The sequence below is a fragment of the Ischnura elegans genome, chromosome 2 (genome assembly GCF_921293095.1).
Source record: "Ischnura elegans chromosome 2, ioIscEleg1.1, whole genome shotgun sequence".
Lineage (NCBI taxonomy): Eukaryota > Metazoa > Arthropoda > Insecta > Odonata > Coenagrionidae > Ischnura > Ischnura elegans.
In genome coordinates, this window is record NC_060247.1 from 60,199,673 (window position 1) to 60,214,832 (window position 15,160).

The 15,160-nt window shown below is 39.1% G+C and overlaps 1 protein-coding gene across 1 annotated transcript in view; it reads left to right on the plus strand.

Moving 5' to 3' along the window:
* The window catches only part of LOC124153795 (protein Skeletor, isoforms B/C), a 79,592-nt gene that overhangs the window by 22,025 nt on the left and 42,407 nt on the right, over positions 1 to 15,160 (plus strand). The window lies entirely within an intron of this gene.

Genomic DNA, 15,160 nt, shown 5'->3' on the forward strand with positions numbered 1-15,160 from the left:
GAAGTGGGTGCACCGCGGGGCGGAACACTTATATGCTACAAGAGAGAACGTTTCGAAGAAAGAGGCAAGGCGAGCAGCGTTGAGGAAGGAGTGGTGGAAAACAGCCAGCCACACCCCTCTTCCATCCTCCTGGATTGTATCTCTTTCGCATGAAAGGCCCCACCTCTCGACAACACATTTCTCCCATCTATTTCGGCCCTATTTTAGCGGGTCGTTGAGCCGTCTCACTAAAACAATGGAGCGCCTCTGGGCGTGTGAGCAATAATCGGATGGGCGGTCAGCTATGGCGAGAGAAGGAGAGAAATGAGGAAGGAGAATATATAAAAGTCGGGACATCACGAAACACCACCCACTCGTGTCGACCCATGTTCGCTGAACAATCATAAGGAAGACGTTAGCCCTTTTCTTCACCGTGTGAACTGATTTCCCGTCACATTTCCTGGATGGGTCAAAAGCATATCCACGAAACAGCAGAATCCGACCTCATTCCAAGGAACATTGTTTGTCAATGCATTTTAATCATTTCCCCTGAATAAATATCACGAAAACAAAACGCCAAAATTTAAAACCCCGGGGAATGCTTAGGATTCAGTGGTATCGGGTTTATGCTGCGTTGCGCTGTCGGCTTAAGTATATGAAAAATTGACGAAACCTCAAAAAAGTTTTTTTCTGACCTAGTAAGCAGAAACTTCGCAGATATACTCTAAAATAAACTGTGTATAGCATGCCTTATTGTTATGGTCACATGAAGGCATGTAGAAAATATAAATGGTATGATATTTTTTCACAAGTCAATCCATTAGGTAAAACACTGCACGTGGCTGAAATAGGTAATTTTCAGAAAACAATCGAAGGTGCAGGAAATTGTTCAAGTATGACAGGTTACAGATTTTTCAAAATAGGAACAGGAAAAAAGTAAATGCGGATATAATAAAGGCTAGGAAATGTTCATATGAAGTTTCAACTTCCAAGCTTAAAAACGTCAACTCTAGCACGCACTAAAAAAAGACTCTAAAGTGGTGAAAATATGAGCAATGCACAGCATTGGCTACAGAGGAACCGCACAAATAAGGCACTTAAATGCGTACGCTTCAGATTTTCGAGTCGAAGCCAACCTTGATTTTCTCAACGATGAAGAAAGTGATGGCCGACATTGGAAGCGGGGATCGACCAAGGAAAACGGTGAAATAGCCAGCCACTTCCATTTTTTAGGAAAACTTGTCACAATTCCAATCGAAACGTCGGTAAATCTAAGTGCATGGCTGTTCCTTCTTGATGCATCGAATGCTATAGTCCGTATTTCACGGCGTGTGGTCACTTAATAACCGTACTAACTGCGGCAATAGTAATATACTAGAAAAGTTCTAGTTTGGAACATTGTGATATCATCTCGATACTTAAAGATTAAAAGGATACGGTAGGAGTCCATCTTCCCGCACTTCTTTGCCACACACCAGCTACATTACATATTTCCGTTAAGTTCTTTTGTTTTCACGCATCAGCAACTAATTTTTCCCGCTCTGGTTTCATATTCTTTCGCAAAGAGGAGGAAGGGTGGCAGCGGAAAGAAAGTGAAAGCTTTTCCGAGACGCTACGTCCCCACGCCACGAGTCACAATGATGCGTGCGAAATAAAGGGTTTTTTTTTAACTCGACTGTTCCTCCATTTCCTAAGGCCAATCCTTCCTCATCTCAACATATCACTTGATAATTCTTCGTTAAAACTTTCGCGGGTACTCGTCATGTTAGTTCAAAAATTTTTGGGCTATGTCGCCGCATCAACTTTTGGGTGGCCCCAACGTTTCCAGACCGATGGTGGTCGCTTTTTCAATGGGATTCGACGAAAAAATCTGAAAATTGACGCGGCGACATAGCCAAAAAGTTTTATTTTAACTAACATGATATCAGTAAGTGTTGATTCGGGGCTCAGATGTGCGTGGTGACTATGGCGTGCTTTCCATTCTGAAGATCCGGATTCTATTCGAAAAATTGATAATAATTTGTCAGAGTAAATACTCAGATGAAATGCACCAAATAGTTTCAGTAGGGACTGATTAAGGTAGGTATTCGACCGCCATTCCGAAGGTCGAAGGCTAGAGTCCTTAGTTGGCGGGTTCGAACATTCCAAGATATAAAGAGTTACGCAAAAAGTTCTCCATTATTATCTTTTACTTACACGCAAACTTTTAGGCGTGAAAACCGATGGAAAAACATGGAATTAAATGCTATCATAGGGCCAAATGAGATAGGTATAGTGATTCTATGGGACCCCTGAAGGGAAAATTGGGTGCTGCATAACTTAAATGTCAAATATTAAGGAAATAAATTTCATCAATTATTTACAAAAACATTTACTCAAATATAGACCTCTATCCAAATGGGCTGGTAGGCAATTTTCAAAAAATAAGTGTTTTAAGGTAGCTATCGTTCAGGTTTAACAAATAGCTGGCTGGCTATAAAATGGCAACTGTTATTTTAAATTTGCTGAGAGCATTTCATAAAAACTGGAAGAAGCACTGAGGTACATTTCAAAATTATATCGCAATGAAAGAACAATAATGGGAAAATTCGTGGAAATGATTCATTCCCCACGGATTCATCATTAATATTCTCGATTAATTATCTCCCTAACAGGGTATTTCCTTCGTTTATCTCGATGCGTCGATGGCAACCACTTTCATCGTCACCTGAGATGAAGCAAGATATTTTTTTGATAATTTTTCCCCATGGTTGTCGTTTCTATCACCGAATATAATTGAAGATTTCCTTCGTAATTTCCGGAGGCACTTACAGTTCCCGGATCGATAACTCGCGAAATCCTTAATATGAAAGGAAAGCAAAAAGAGCAATGAATCTAGCCAATTTATTTAAGCATGGCACTGTTATTACAACGTCGTTTAATGAAAGTGCCAAAGGCGAAGCAACACACCAATCTTTTCGGTTTAATATTCAATTATAATGATGAGGTAAATACTACAGTAACTTGCTTGTTACCTTAATAAATACCTACAATTAACTTCGTTTTTATCGGTAGTCCATTATTATTACATTTATAAGAAAATCTTTCGTAGTTGGACAAAAAACTATTTTTGCTCGTATTCCATCTAATCTCGTATTTAATATAGCGAAACATAAGTGCAAGTTCGCTAAAATTGAGCGATAAATCAAATGATTAAGTCAGCATGCCGCAAAACTTTTAAGCGGGTCAAATATTTGAATAAAATTTAACTCATCTATTTCATGATGAAATCCTACCTCCCTGTGCATTGAAGTGAAAAAAGGTATATCTGCTGTTACTCATAACATTTTCACCTCAACTGAGCGCACCCCATGTATTATATCATCTCCCTTTCCTTCTCCTCCTCCTGGCAGCGCAATTTCGTAAGCCGCTCCGAACCTTTGGGCCCATCCTAGCCACTTCGGCGACGTGGGGAAAACGATTTTATTCCCCGTCGGATCGGGTCGGCGACCTCGCCTACGGACGTCTCCGTGCTGGAACTGAACATGAATCGCCGTGATCGCTCGCGTAATGATTGAATACCACGTGCTGTGCATCTTAAAGAGCGCATTAGAATGTGACGGCGTGAATCCGTAAATGTTTTAATTAACGTCGGCGACTTTAACGGTTTTTGCCCGACTACGTCCGCGAATGCAACTTTTCAAAAAGTCACAGTGAAAGTAAAATCGAGAGGCGCGGTGAGAGGTCAACGATGATTCATCTTGACGTCGTTTTTCTCTCCCCCTGCAGTTTCCTCACGGAAAATATGATATAATTCCTACGTACAATTATTATTTTTCGTGCGTTACGCAACTGGGTTTTATGGAAATTCAACTAAAAACAATGGGTATTACTTCATTTAGGCCCTCATTGAAATCTAAAAGGGATAATTACCAAGAATCCTGTCACGCATACCCCAGCGTGAACCGTGTAATTCAATTTGGAGCACAGAATTTAGCGAAAATCTTTTAAAAAATTAAAGTAACGGAAATTGAAACAGTTCTTGTAAAAATTTTGAAAGTAGTCGAAACTAGTCCATCGATTTTCGGGCCAAATAAACATAAAAACAGACATTTATTTTTTTGCAAAAAATGTCATCACTTAAGCTTTCGGCGGGAGATTAAAAATTACTTCCGCCAGTAAGTTATCCATCCTCTTTTACGACACGCACCTCATTTTTTACGAAAACCACGCATGCTACCAGAAAAATACGGCGTGATTAAAAATTAGAAATGATTTTAGTATTTCCCAATGATTAAGAAACTCTGAGCATAATGTTTCAAAACCAATACCTAGCTGCTTGAAGAATAAAAAAATTGGCAGAGCGGAAAAGTATGCGCAGTACAATTGACACGAGATTTGTCATTGCTCGCCAAGTGGACCAAAAGCATGGGAGATGCAAGACGCAATGCAGTCGTGGAGAGGCGGTAGATATCGTGATTCTTTTTTTTACTTGCTAATGCTACCATTATCGGTAGATGCTATTTGAAATTTTTCTCTTTCCCTCATCACAGAGCAATGAAGGCCTTGCTCATCAATTTCGAAGACATCATGGCAAAAAAACAAGACTGCAGGAGGAATGTTGATTTTATTATTTCAGAGCGCACAAAAACTTGAAGCTGGCTTTCTAACGCCACTTTCAAGGTTGCCAAAGAGCGTTTCAAAAAACTAACCTCATGACACGTTTAAAATATTGCTTACATCCCCCCAGGGACATCTCAAGACGGTGATTTAAGGAGCACATGAAAACTCACACCTACGGGATCGTTGACCTACATCGAAGACAGAGATGGAAGAAATTTTTACTTGGTTATATTCTACGCGCGGAGAACCTTGACATTTACGATTTATTTTCTTATGAATGGCAATGACGCACCGTGAAGAAGACTAAATATAAGTGTGTAACCTATGTGGAACATCATCTGAGGTGGTTTAGTTCTGGTGAGATACACTCTCTATGTCAGACGACTCCGCCAGAAGAACAAAAGTGAAGGGGTAGGCCTCCGAAGAAGAGGCAATCAAACCCTTTAACATTTACGTAATCCCTTTCCTCGACCGACGGACCCCCCCTTTCTCCGGCAAGATTATTGTTATTTACCGGTTTTCCTTTCCCGCAGCCCCCGGAAACCAAACTTTCCTTCACCAGTTAATTGCATGCCTTTTTTTTTGCTAATAATATTTACCTTAATTTCCTTCCCAGAGGTCGATAACCCCTTCTCTTCCATCACGCGTCGTGTGTTACTTAAGAATTTCCCCTTCCTGGTAAACGTCCCATGCTCCTTTTTTCGGCTAGCTATCCCAGGTCTCGATTGATTTTGGCACCCTTACGTTTAATTTCGTGTAGAAGAAGGCTTATTTGGGTGCCAAAATGAGCAGAATGTCCTACAACCTTCCAATCCAATCATTCCCCATTCCTAAGGACTGGACTGGGAAAAATATAGGTTGAGGAGTATTTGAAATTCAAAATACGCTCCAAGTGTACTACCTTTATACCTTTGACTGGGGTATTTGAAAAATAAACTGCAAAGTAGTATTTTAAACACCTTACAAAATACAAAATATATTTGCATGGGAACTAAGAGATCTTAATAAAAAGTAACCTGCCTTGGAACGTTATGAATGGTCTCATGCATAAAGAAAACAATTCTAAAGAAAACGAAGTAATCTCTCAAGCATAATTTTGCCGTAGTGTTTTCAGATCTTCTTCAAAAGTATTTTATAAATGTATTTTTTTATTTTAGAATGGGAAAATACCAAAAATCTGTGTTTTAAATACAATATTAAAGATATATTCAGATCGTGTATTTTTTATCCCAAGTACAAATTGAAAATGCATTTAAAGTACGTGTTTTAAAATTAATGTATTGAAATACTGCTCACACTTCCCTAAGGAGCACATTCTGGAGTTTCATACGGATATTCGTGGCGTATAATTTCAATGGGAAATGAATCAATGCCAATATATCCTTCCTATTTGTTTCTGCTCCTTCACATGCAAATTTGACACGCAAATCACTTCCCAAGACAGAAATCTAGTAACCACTGAGAACAAATGATGGGAACGATAATTTTTATGCGTAGCATGATTAATTAAGACCGGATTTCACGAAAGAGAACAGAAAGAGAGGATGCTCAAGCGGACAATGGTCCCTGAGACTTTCTATTTCGCAATCGACTGCAGAGTAGTTATTAGAAGTTAGCGACGACTGAATCTTCCCATATAACTTTCTTATCTATACATTCAGGCAAACAATAATTGAAGTTACAGCTTCAATCGATGGTGCCCAGACTACTGGTCATACAATGAGATTAGTCTCCTTCCCATTTAAAGTTTATACAAGAATAAACTTCGTAAAGTTAAACTAACCCATTCATCCCATTTGTTATTCGAAAGTAATGTAATACTTTTCCCTTGACAATTAAAAAGGTCAAGCTATATGGTGAGCTATACTACATGAGAAATTCAGAATGGTAAATGCATCAAAAGTCTGGCAATAGTCTTTTAAATGCCAACCTCATTTCCTGGCACAAGAGACGGACATACAAAATCAATTCATAAATACAAAGAAATGATACACATCGGACCAGAGCATCTCAGTTGCATTATGATCAAATTAGAAAAACAGCAATGAGACCAAAACATTGGAGTTTACAAACATTAGAGTTAAAACAGGGCTTAATATTACCATGAGCTCCAATTTCAAACCGTCAGAGCCAATGTGTGGCAGATAAAAAAGTATAAAGATAGATAGATAGGTCCCTCTCTCTCAGATAAATCCACTTTAGTTATTAATTCATCAATATCATGATTTCTTCTGCTACTACCATTTATCTTGCCCCATGCCACTCATCTCTGCCATACACTCCACTAGTGGAGAATGAACCTCTGCTGGATGCCTATCGTCATATTAAAAATTGCGGCTCTACATACCCAGTCTCGCTAAATATCATCTATGCACACGTGATGGATCTCTCAAAACAAAAGGAGGTGCTGATATTTCCTTAGGATGAATCGGAACAAACAAACATTAAGTAATGCGTAGGTATCCTAATAAATTCCTCCAAAAACGTTCATTTAGAACCATAGTTTCACTTAGGTTATATTTTTGATCAAAAATAAAATTACACACACTCAAGCAGAAAGATTTCATATTTATGATGCATTACCCACTCACTCAGGTTTAGTTACGTCGAGTCCCTATTAGAGGGCGACCTATTAAATGGAGAGCTGGGCTATTGAGAGTCCCGATTTTAAACTGGTGAAGACTACCAGCAACCACGAGCTATAGCCTCGTGGTAAGAGTACTGAACTCACAAACCTAATTACATGAGTTTCAGGCGCAAATGGATTGGTTTAAGGCAGCTCTGCCCCACTCCTTAGGAGAGTGAGGATATAACAACCACTACTTTTCCTGTTACATAAAATATTCAACGGATTACACCTCCCAAGAACAAAATATTGCGTCCAGTGAATAAAACGTTTAAAACCATTTCATACCCCGCAATTCAGCAAGAAATCAAAATAGTGGAGTCGTACAATTCTCTAGCCTTGGCATCATATTTCCTAGAATACATCCGCCATGGCCAAAGTAGCCTTAGGGTACGTGTTCGGTAATCGGTTGATTCCGGCGGCCATGGTTCCTGGAATAGCGACAATAAGAAAACTTTCCCTTCCGTTAGATTATCGGCACTGGCTTTGAATTCTATCAATATCGCTTCATCTCTTTCTTCTACTATTGAGGGACTAGCAAGGGACATTTTCCACGCTAAGCGTTTGCAACGCCATTGCTTAAAACTCTTGCATTTAAAAAATCTATCTTTACGAAGCGATTACAACGAGTAAAAAATAACTGCAGCGGGGTTATAAGGAGGAACGTGATTTCGTAAAAAAAAAAACCTCTTGAACATGACGCAGAATTCCTAAGCATGAATTCAGATAAAATTAATTAGTATAAGCATCTAGAGTTTATCCTAGGCATCAGATAGAACACTAGCCATGGTAAATCAAAATATTTTATATTATCTCCTAATCCATGAAAAATAAAAAATATTAGTATGTTTGACTTTGTCTTTGTGTTTTGTTTGACGTTGTCTTTAGACTTCCTACTATAGCAATTAATTCAAGAAAAATTTAATGAGTATGTATATATGAAGCTGTATACTTTGACGATGATTACCGTGGAGAGACGTTGGGGTGAACGGAAGAAAGAGAAAACAGAAATTTTGTACGATAAGAAGGAATCAGAAGATAATAATTTGAATTGGTTTTCATATCGAAAGATGAAAACCTGTGTCGATTCCACGAACGTAAACTCCTCGTGGAATATACAAAAATAAGTTTGAATGCGAACGGATTTCTCGAGAAGGATGGCTTTTTGGTTTTTAAAGAAACGTTTAGGTTCTTTAAGAATTTTCTTAATTAAAGCATATTTTTCAACACCTATACTATGCAAATCAAATAAAAAATCGCAAAAAACGAAATTCATTCAACGAATAGCTAAGAAATAAACCTAAATAATTGATAAAATGGAAGCATTGCTCCTTATTTCTTTTAGATGAACCAAAATCAGTACAAATTTTCACTAAAAACAGCCACTTTCATCCATTTGTTATAATAGGAAATGGCAATACAATACGGACACATAAGAAGCACTTAGGCAATCACATCAAAGACACTACAGGAGATACGCTCACAAATTGGTGGTAACCTTCGGAGTACACAGTTCGGCTATAAACCAAGGTTTCCGGGGGTAATATCCTAGATGTACCCTTTGGACACCCTAAAGCCAAAATGTTGATTCGCGTGGTGGGTCATGGAAAACAACTGCCCCCAATCACCCTGAAATGTGATCTTCACCCGACAGTGCCTCATACTCAGTAGCTCAATCAACTCTTATCCAAATCAGTCAGTGGGTTGAAGCAAGGATTGAAGATAGCGCATATGGAACTAGATATGAGGGGGCGATGTTAAAAAACATGTGAGAACGTTTAAGTTACTATTCCTTGGCCAGAATATTGTACGTGCATGATCTCTTCACTACTATAACTGTTTCTCGGCCAGAATATTGTGCGTGCATGATCTCTTCCCTACTATAACTGTTTCTTGGCCAGAATATTGTACGTTCATGTTCTCTTTACCTATACGACAATAAAAATGGCTGTATTAACTATCTCTCTAACGACAGAAATAACTGTTTCTTGGCCAGAATATTGTTCGTGAATGATCACTTCACTACAACGACAATAAACATGGCAGGATTCAAAAGTAATTCAATACTCAGGCTTCCACCGACTCATCGACGAGGCATGGTTTTCACGCTTAGATCTCTCCCTGCTCCTAAAACTTAGACTCTCGCTCTACACCCATCCCGTTAACCTCACCCCGCTTTTACCACGCGTCGCTGAGCGATGGCGATACGTAGGCCGTAAACCAAATAAGTGAAGTAAGACGCCCGCCCGACCCTTTCCCTTTGTCTTTAAATATACACCCACCTCCGTCTCAACTCAAACAGCACTCCCACAATACGCGGAGTCTCCTCAGCGACTCAAGCGTGGCACTGAAGAGGACCCGCGGTCACTTGCCCAACAGCACTCTCATCATCATCTCGAGAGAGAGAGGAGAACATCCAACCTCCTTTCCCAGTTCACCAAACCCCTCACCAGCCCAAGCCCATCCACCCACTCACCAATGACGACATTCGGACCCACATTTGTCCGCCGTGTTGATATCCCCATTCGTAAAAAGGAGGATCGCGTTTATCATGACGAGACCAGTACGACTCAGCGTCGCAGACAAAGAAGAACTGGTACAGTAAAACTCGCTTATAACGATCACGCATGTAACGAAATCCCGAATGTAACGAGTTAAGTTCTCGGTCCCTTGGACTTTCCTATTTTCGCCAATGTTAATTTCCCCGCATTTAACGAGTTTGGATGATACGAAATCCCCGATATTACGAAATATCCCGTGAGATTTCGTCATATCCATAATAAAAGAATTTATAACAAAATAGAATGATGGTCCCCTGAAATTCATTATAAGCGACGTTTACTGTATTACTAAATTCAATTCTAACAAATAATTGTATTCATAAAATACCACGAGTATATTTAACTAGCGCAGTAAATTTGGATTAAGTACAAAGATTAGGCATTATGATCATACCAGCATAGTACGCAGGATCTAGCGGAGAATAGAATGACGCTCTTTACAGTTGTGAAATTTGTATGCCTATAAAAGTTTACAACACTGTATAAAATAACACCCAAAGATATTTATCGCCTCGTGACTCCGAGCTAGTGCTTCTAAATTTTACCCAACCAGGGATGCATACTCATCATGCAAGCTCTTTTTTGCACGTAATAACAATAGGAACTCATGTTTTAGTAGTCAGTGACTAATTCGCCCCATAAAGACTGTCGGCGTGGAAGCCGGCACACAGATATATGGCAGAGGTATGTACATTACTTCAATAGCCAATATCAATAAAATCGCACTCGCGTTCTAATCGTGTGGAAGACATTTCCGCAAGAACATCATCAAGATACAAATTTCGTTAATTAGGATATGAAACTAGCTTATGACAGAATTTTGAAACCTGATTTGCCCGCCGCACCAACTTTTAATTTTCACTCCTAAATTCGTCACTTCACTCCAAAATAATACAGGCAGTGCTAAATTCCATTCTCGAAAAGAATAATTGAATTCATAAAAATACTTAATGTAACTAGTCAATTTTGATTAAACGGAGCAAGGTGTTGTTGTCATACTTAGCTTAGAACAAAAGATCTCGCGGAGAATAGAATGAAAGTGTATACAGTTTTTAAAAGCGCACGCCTATTTAACTCTACGACAGCTGTATAAAATCACTCCCAATGAGTTTTGTCACTAAAAAAGAGTTGTTCCACCTGCCTCTCAAATTATACGCGAAGTGATTTACGGCTCTGTCCACTGCTCTTCAGTTGGATGTGGTGCGATGAATTTTAAAAGTTCTTCAACAACGTTACAGGTTCTCTCATCTACAATATATTAAAAATTATATCACCGCGAACAACGTCATACACAACGACCAGTTGTCAATCCATGAATGTATTTTTTTACCCCAACAAGGCGATGACAATTATCGACATTGGGCCGAATTCCAAAAATCTTTCTGCGCTCTGTTAATCTTTGAATTAACCAAATGTAATTCAGATCATTGGAGTCTATGTCTCGTCCCCCGTATAAAATATACGAATTTCTTCAACCCCACTGGAAAGAGACTTAAAAATATTTGGGAATGGGCTCTTTTTTAAAGGCTTTTTCCTCTTGGTGGTGAAGGCTATTCGAGTTCTCCACCGGTTAATCTCCTTCATGGCTGCCGACGTTTCGGGGTACGAGTCGTACTCCATCTTCAGGGCTGAGTGTCATTTCTCGGAAGTTGTTCGCCTTATATAGCGTGCCGGGATATAAGGCGATAAAAGGCGCTATATAAGGCGAACACCTTCCGAGAAATGACACTCAGCCCTGAAGACGGAGTACGAATCGTACCCCGAAACGTCGGCAGCCATGAAGGAGATTACCCGATGGAGAACTCGAATAGACTTCACTACCAGCATACGCCGGGAAAGCATCCGATCTTTTTTCGCTTTTTCCTATTTCTTTCAATTGAAAAATTAATTCAACGAGATTCGTACTTCTTCAATGAACAGAATGATTTTTCGAATGATACTTCGATACCTTATGAGAAGATATGGAATTAAAAAAACACTCTGAAGGTAAACTGAGGATAAAGGGAATGTTATGGAAAGTTCGAAGGATAATGAGTTTGAAGCTCATCGGCGAAATAAGCGCAGTCGTGGAAATCTATAAATTATTTCCGCCGAAGTTAATGGCATAGTGAAGGGCTTTTTCCCGAAAGAACACGTTCACTATTTTTTACACTAAAACTCCAGAAGAGGATGCTCCACTCACCGATTTATGGCCGTCCCAGATTAAAACCCGACGAAGGTTATGTGACCTCAATGTAAAGGTCAAGACGCCTTTTTCTTAAAATCCCTCGACCGTTAGTAAAAGGTAGGCTCCCCGCCGTAATTTTTATGATAGCCAAAATCAGCCATCTTTACTTGGTAAGAAATGATCATTCACGCCGTTGGAAATAAGACATTTTTACAGAGCGGTATGTCGTCGCCTCCCGACGCTTCGAGGAGAAGGGGCAAATAAAAAATGTAATTTTCGCCAGCGATGAAAAATGGATTTATTCCGAAGTGATGAGAACAACGCAACCAATAAGAGTACAATAACAGGATTTTCCAGTCAGCCGTAAGATTCGTTTTCATCCTCCGCGCGTTGAAATGAGTTTATAAAAGTCGCCACTCGCGACGCTGAGAGCTACCAAAATTTCACGAGAAAATTAACTTTAAATGCGAATTCCTTCCATTAATTTACAGTGATTTAAACCCAATTTTATAATCAACGTGATATAATGAATGGAATTAATAGATTTTCAATATTATCCGTCGCGATTGAAAATACTCTTTTGGCCAACATTGGGAATAAATGGATCAATCTGCATAAGATCGATTGTTGACGAGTTCATTTTGTGGAAATTTATTGTAATAAGATACAAACAGCTGTCGTAATTTTCCACACAATTATGTTGATAGAGCTCTTGATAACGACGAGTAAACGTCTGAAAAAAAAACGCTTGAGCGAATAAAATAGTGTGGAAAATTACTATACTTAGCTGTTGTTCATATTGGATCAATCTTTGCTCATCGCCGCACTCAATCCGCACAGCTGACATTTTTGAAAACTGATTAAGTAGCGTTCGAATCAGCGTGGAGTCTACACGGATTCCATGGAAGAAACCGCATAAATCCAGCTTCTACGGGAAGTCCATTGAAGGAAACGATGCAAACGTCCCGTTCAGATTCAAACGCAGACATTGCATCTCTCTCTCTCAAGCTAACGGAGAGGACCACTCCTCCATCAACGAAAGTGAAAGTTTTCAGGAGGCCGGCTCATCACGACGTTCTGGAATAGTAACATGAATACATCACCGGCACGACCCTCCACCTTCTTCTCTCAAATACACAAACACATATTCTTTCTCTCCCTCTCCGCTATTCCCTTCACCCACCCAATACGTCTCCTCCCTTTGCATTATATTATTATGCCCGTGTCGCAACCCTCGAGAGAGAATCTCTTTGTATCAATCCGGTGCGAGGCTTTAAAAAGGGGATTGACATTTCAGGATCTCCCACCATCCGCGCCGATCCTCTTCTCTGGTTATGAAAGAGCCGTTGAACGGATAGGCGACACGAGGTGGAGGATCACTAGGATGGGAGTGGTGGAAAAATGTCGGTCGAAATCGATTTTTCGAGAAATCGAGTTTTATCTCAATGGAAAACCCGACTTTTCTGCAAAAATCGAAATTTCCACACAAAAAATTAAAAAATCCAAAAATCGACGGTTCTTTTTTTTACCCATTATGACCCAATGTTGCTTCTAAGTTTTACCAAAAATTAAAACTCTTTCGCCTCCACTCAGGAAAGATTTAAACTACGTTACATTTTTGCTATAAAGTTTGAAGGACAAAATACGTAGCTTCCGCAATAATTACGAATGGGAAGAACATCTTCACATTTTTAGAATGAGAAGTATTGAAATTTATTTTCTCCTAGAAGCAGCTCTTTGTCAGAAAGGGTCAAATAATACATTTCGTAAAAAATATGTTTATCATTCATTCGAAAAGTACTCATGATTAACATTTGAGTAGCAGAAAAAAATCTACTCAGAACACACGATCCAATTATTGGTGGTAAAAATTCACAACTGCACGTCCATAAAATTTTTGGGATCACCGTTTGTAAACATACAGATCCGTTAAAATTTTAAATCGATAATCGAAGGCGTGCCTTTTCAATTTTACCGACCATAGAGAAACGTTTTTCACTCGGGACGGATTATGTTATCGGAGGCCGCAGCTGAGATCAAACGAAATGTCAAGATCCAAGTTGAAAAATCGAGTTTGAATCGAAACTCGACGATTATGGCTCGATCTCCTCGATATTTAACAATTAAAATTCGATTTTTTATTTCAATCGAAATCGATTTTTCCATCTTTACACTAGGAGAAGAATACGACGTCCGATGAATTACTTCCGATGTCAGAGGAAACGTACAATTGAGAGAGGTCCCAGGAGGATCAAGGGATTTCCTTTCACCGTAAACAATCTTTTCCCCGATACGAAAAAAGGAAGCAACAAATATCCCCGAAGTGAAAAGCGCTCCCAGGAAGCAATCGGGGGCTTTAGAGATTGATTTTAAGCCAGCGCCAGCAAAAGCAAGCAAAGTGTGGGATAGTTTTGGTAAAAAAAAGGAAAGGAAAAAATAAGTATTTGCAGTACGGATGGAGTGGATAAATCACTCTTTCGAAACGATATACCCGTGATGGTATCCACTTGCGACGAGATATAAATAAACAACAACGACGTGGTGTAAATAAACCACCGACTATGACAAGGATAAGATTCAGTTCACGTAAAGGGGCTCTTTGCTAGCATTTACTTGATTATAGTGAAAATATGATACATACCTTCCATAATACGCTAGATAAGGACCTATTGGAAAGAGTATGTCATATGACTTATTATGATGAATATATAGAGAAGGTGGTAAATATTATCCTAATTCAGTTATGTTGAATCTACTGGCCACACGTCAAGGACAGTTTCCGGCGCAATACAACGCAAAAATACCCCATGCATTGACGTCGATATCGACTCTCGTTTTAGAAATAAAACCATTTAGGGTGGGAAATTCAATCTCGATGCTGGTTTGCGAAAAAAAAAATAGTATTTGATTTCAAAACAGATAAAAATATTAATTACGTCAAGCCAAAATCGTTTTATTCGCCATAATTATCACTCTCGAACGATCCTGCGCTAAATGGTTATGAGACTATGTTTATAACTCTCGTTACCCAAAAGAAGTAGGCGGGTTTCTCGTAAAGCGAAGGTTAATTGTCCTGATGAAGTGGGGTAAGAGCAAAAAACAAAAGTTTACAAAAGGTATTAAGAGATTTGAATCGCAACTACTTAACGATAAAGCAGTCAAAGGGGGAAAAAATATTTTTAGTAGAAAAAGTTTAACATAATTAGAACTTGTCGAAAATAACTG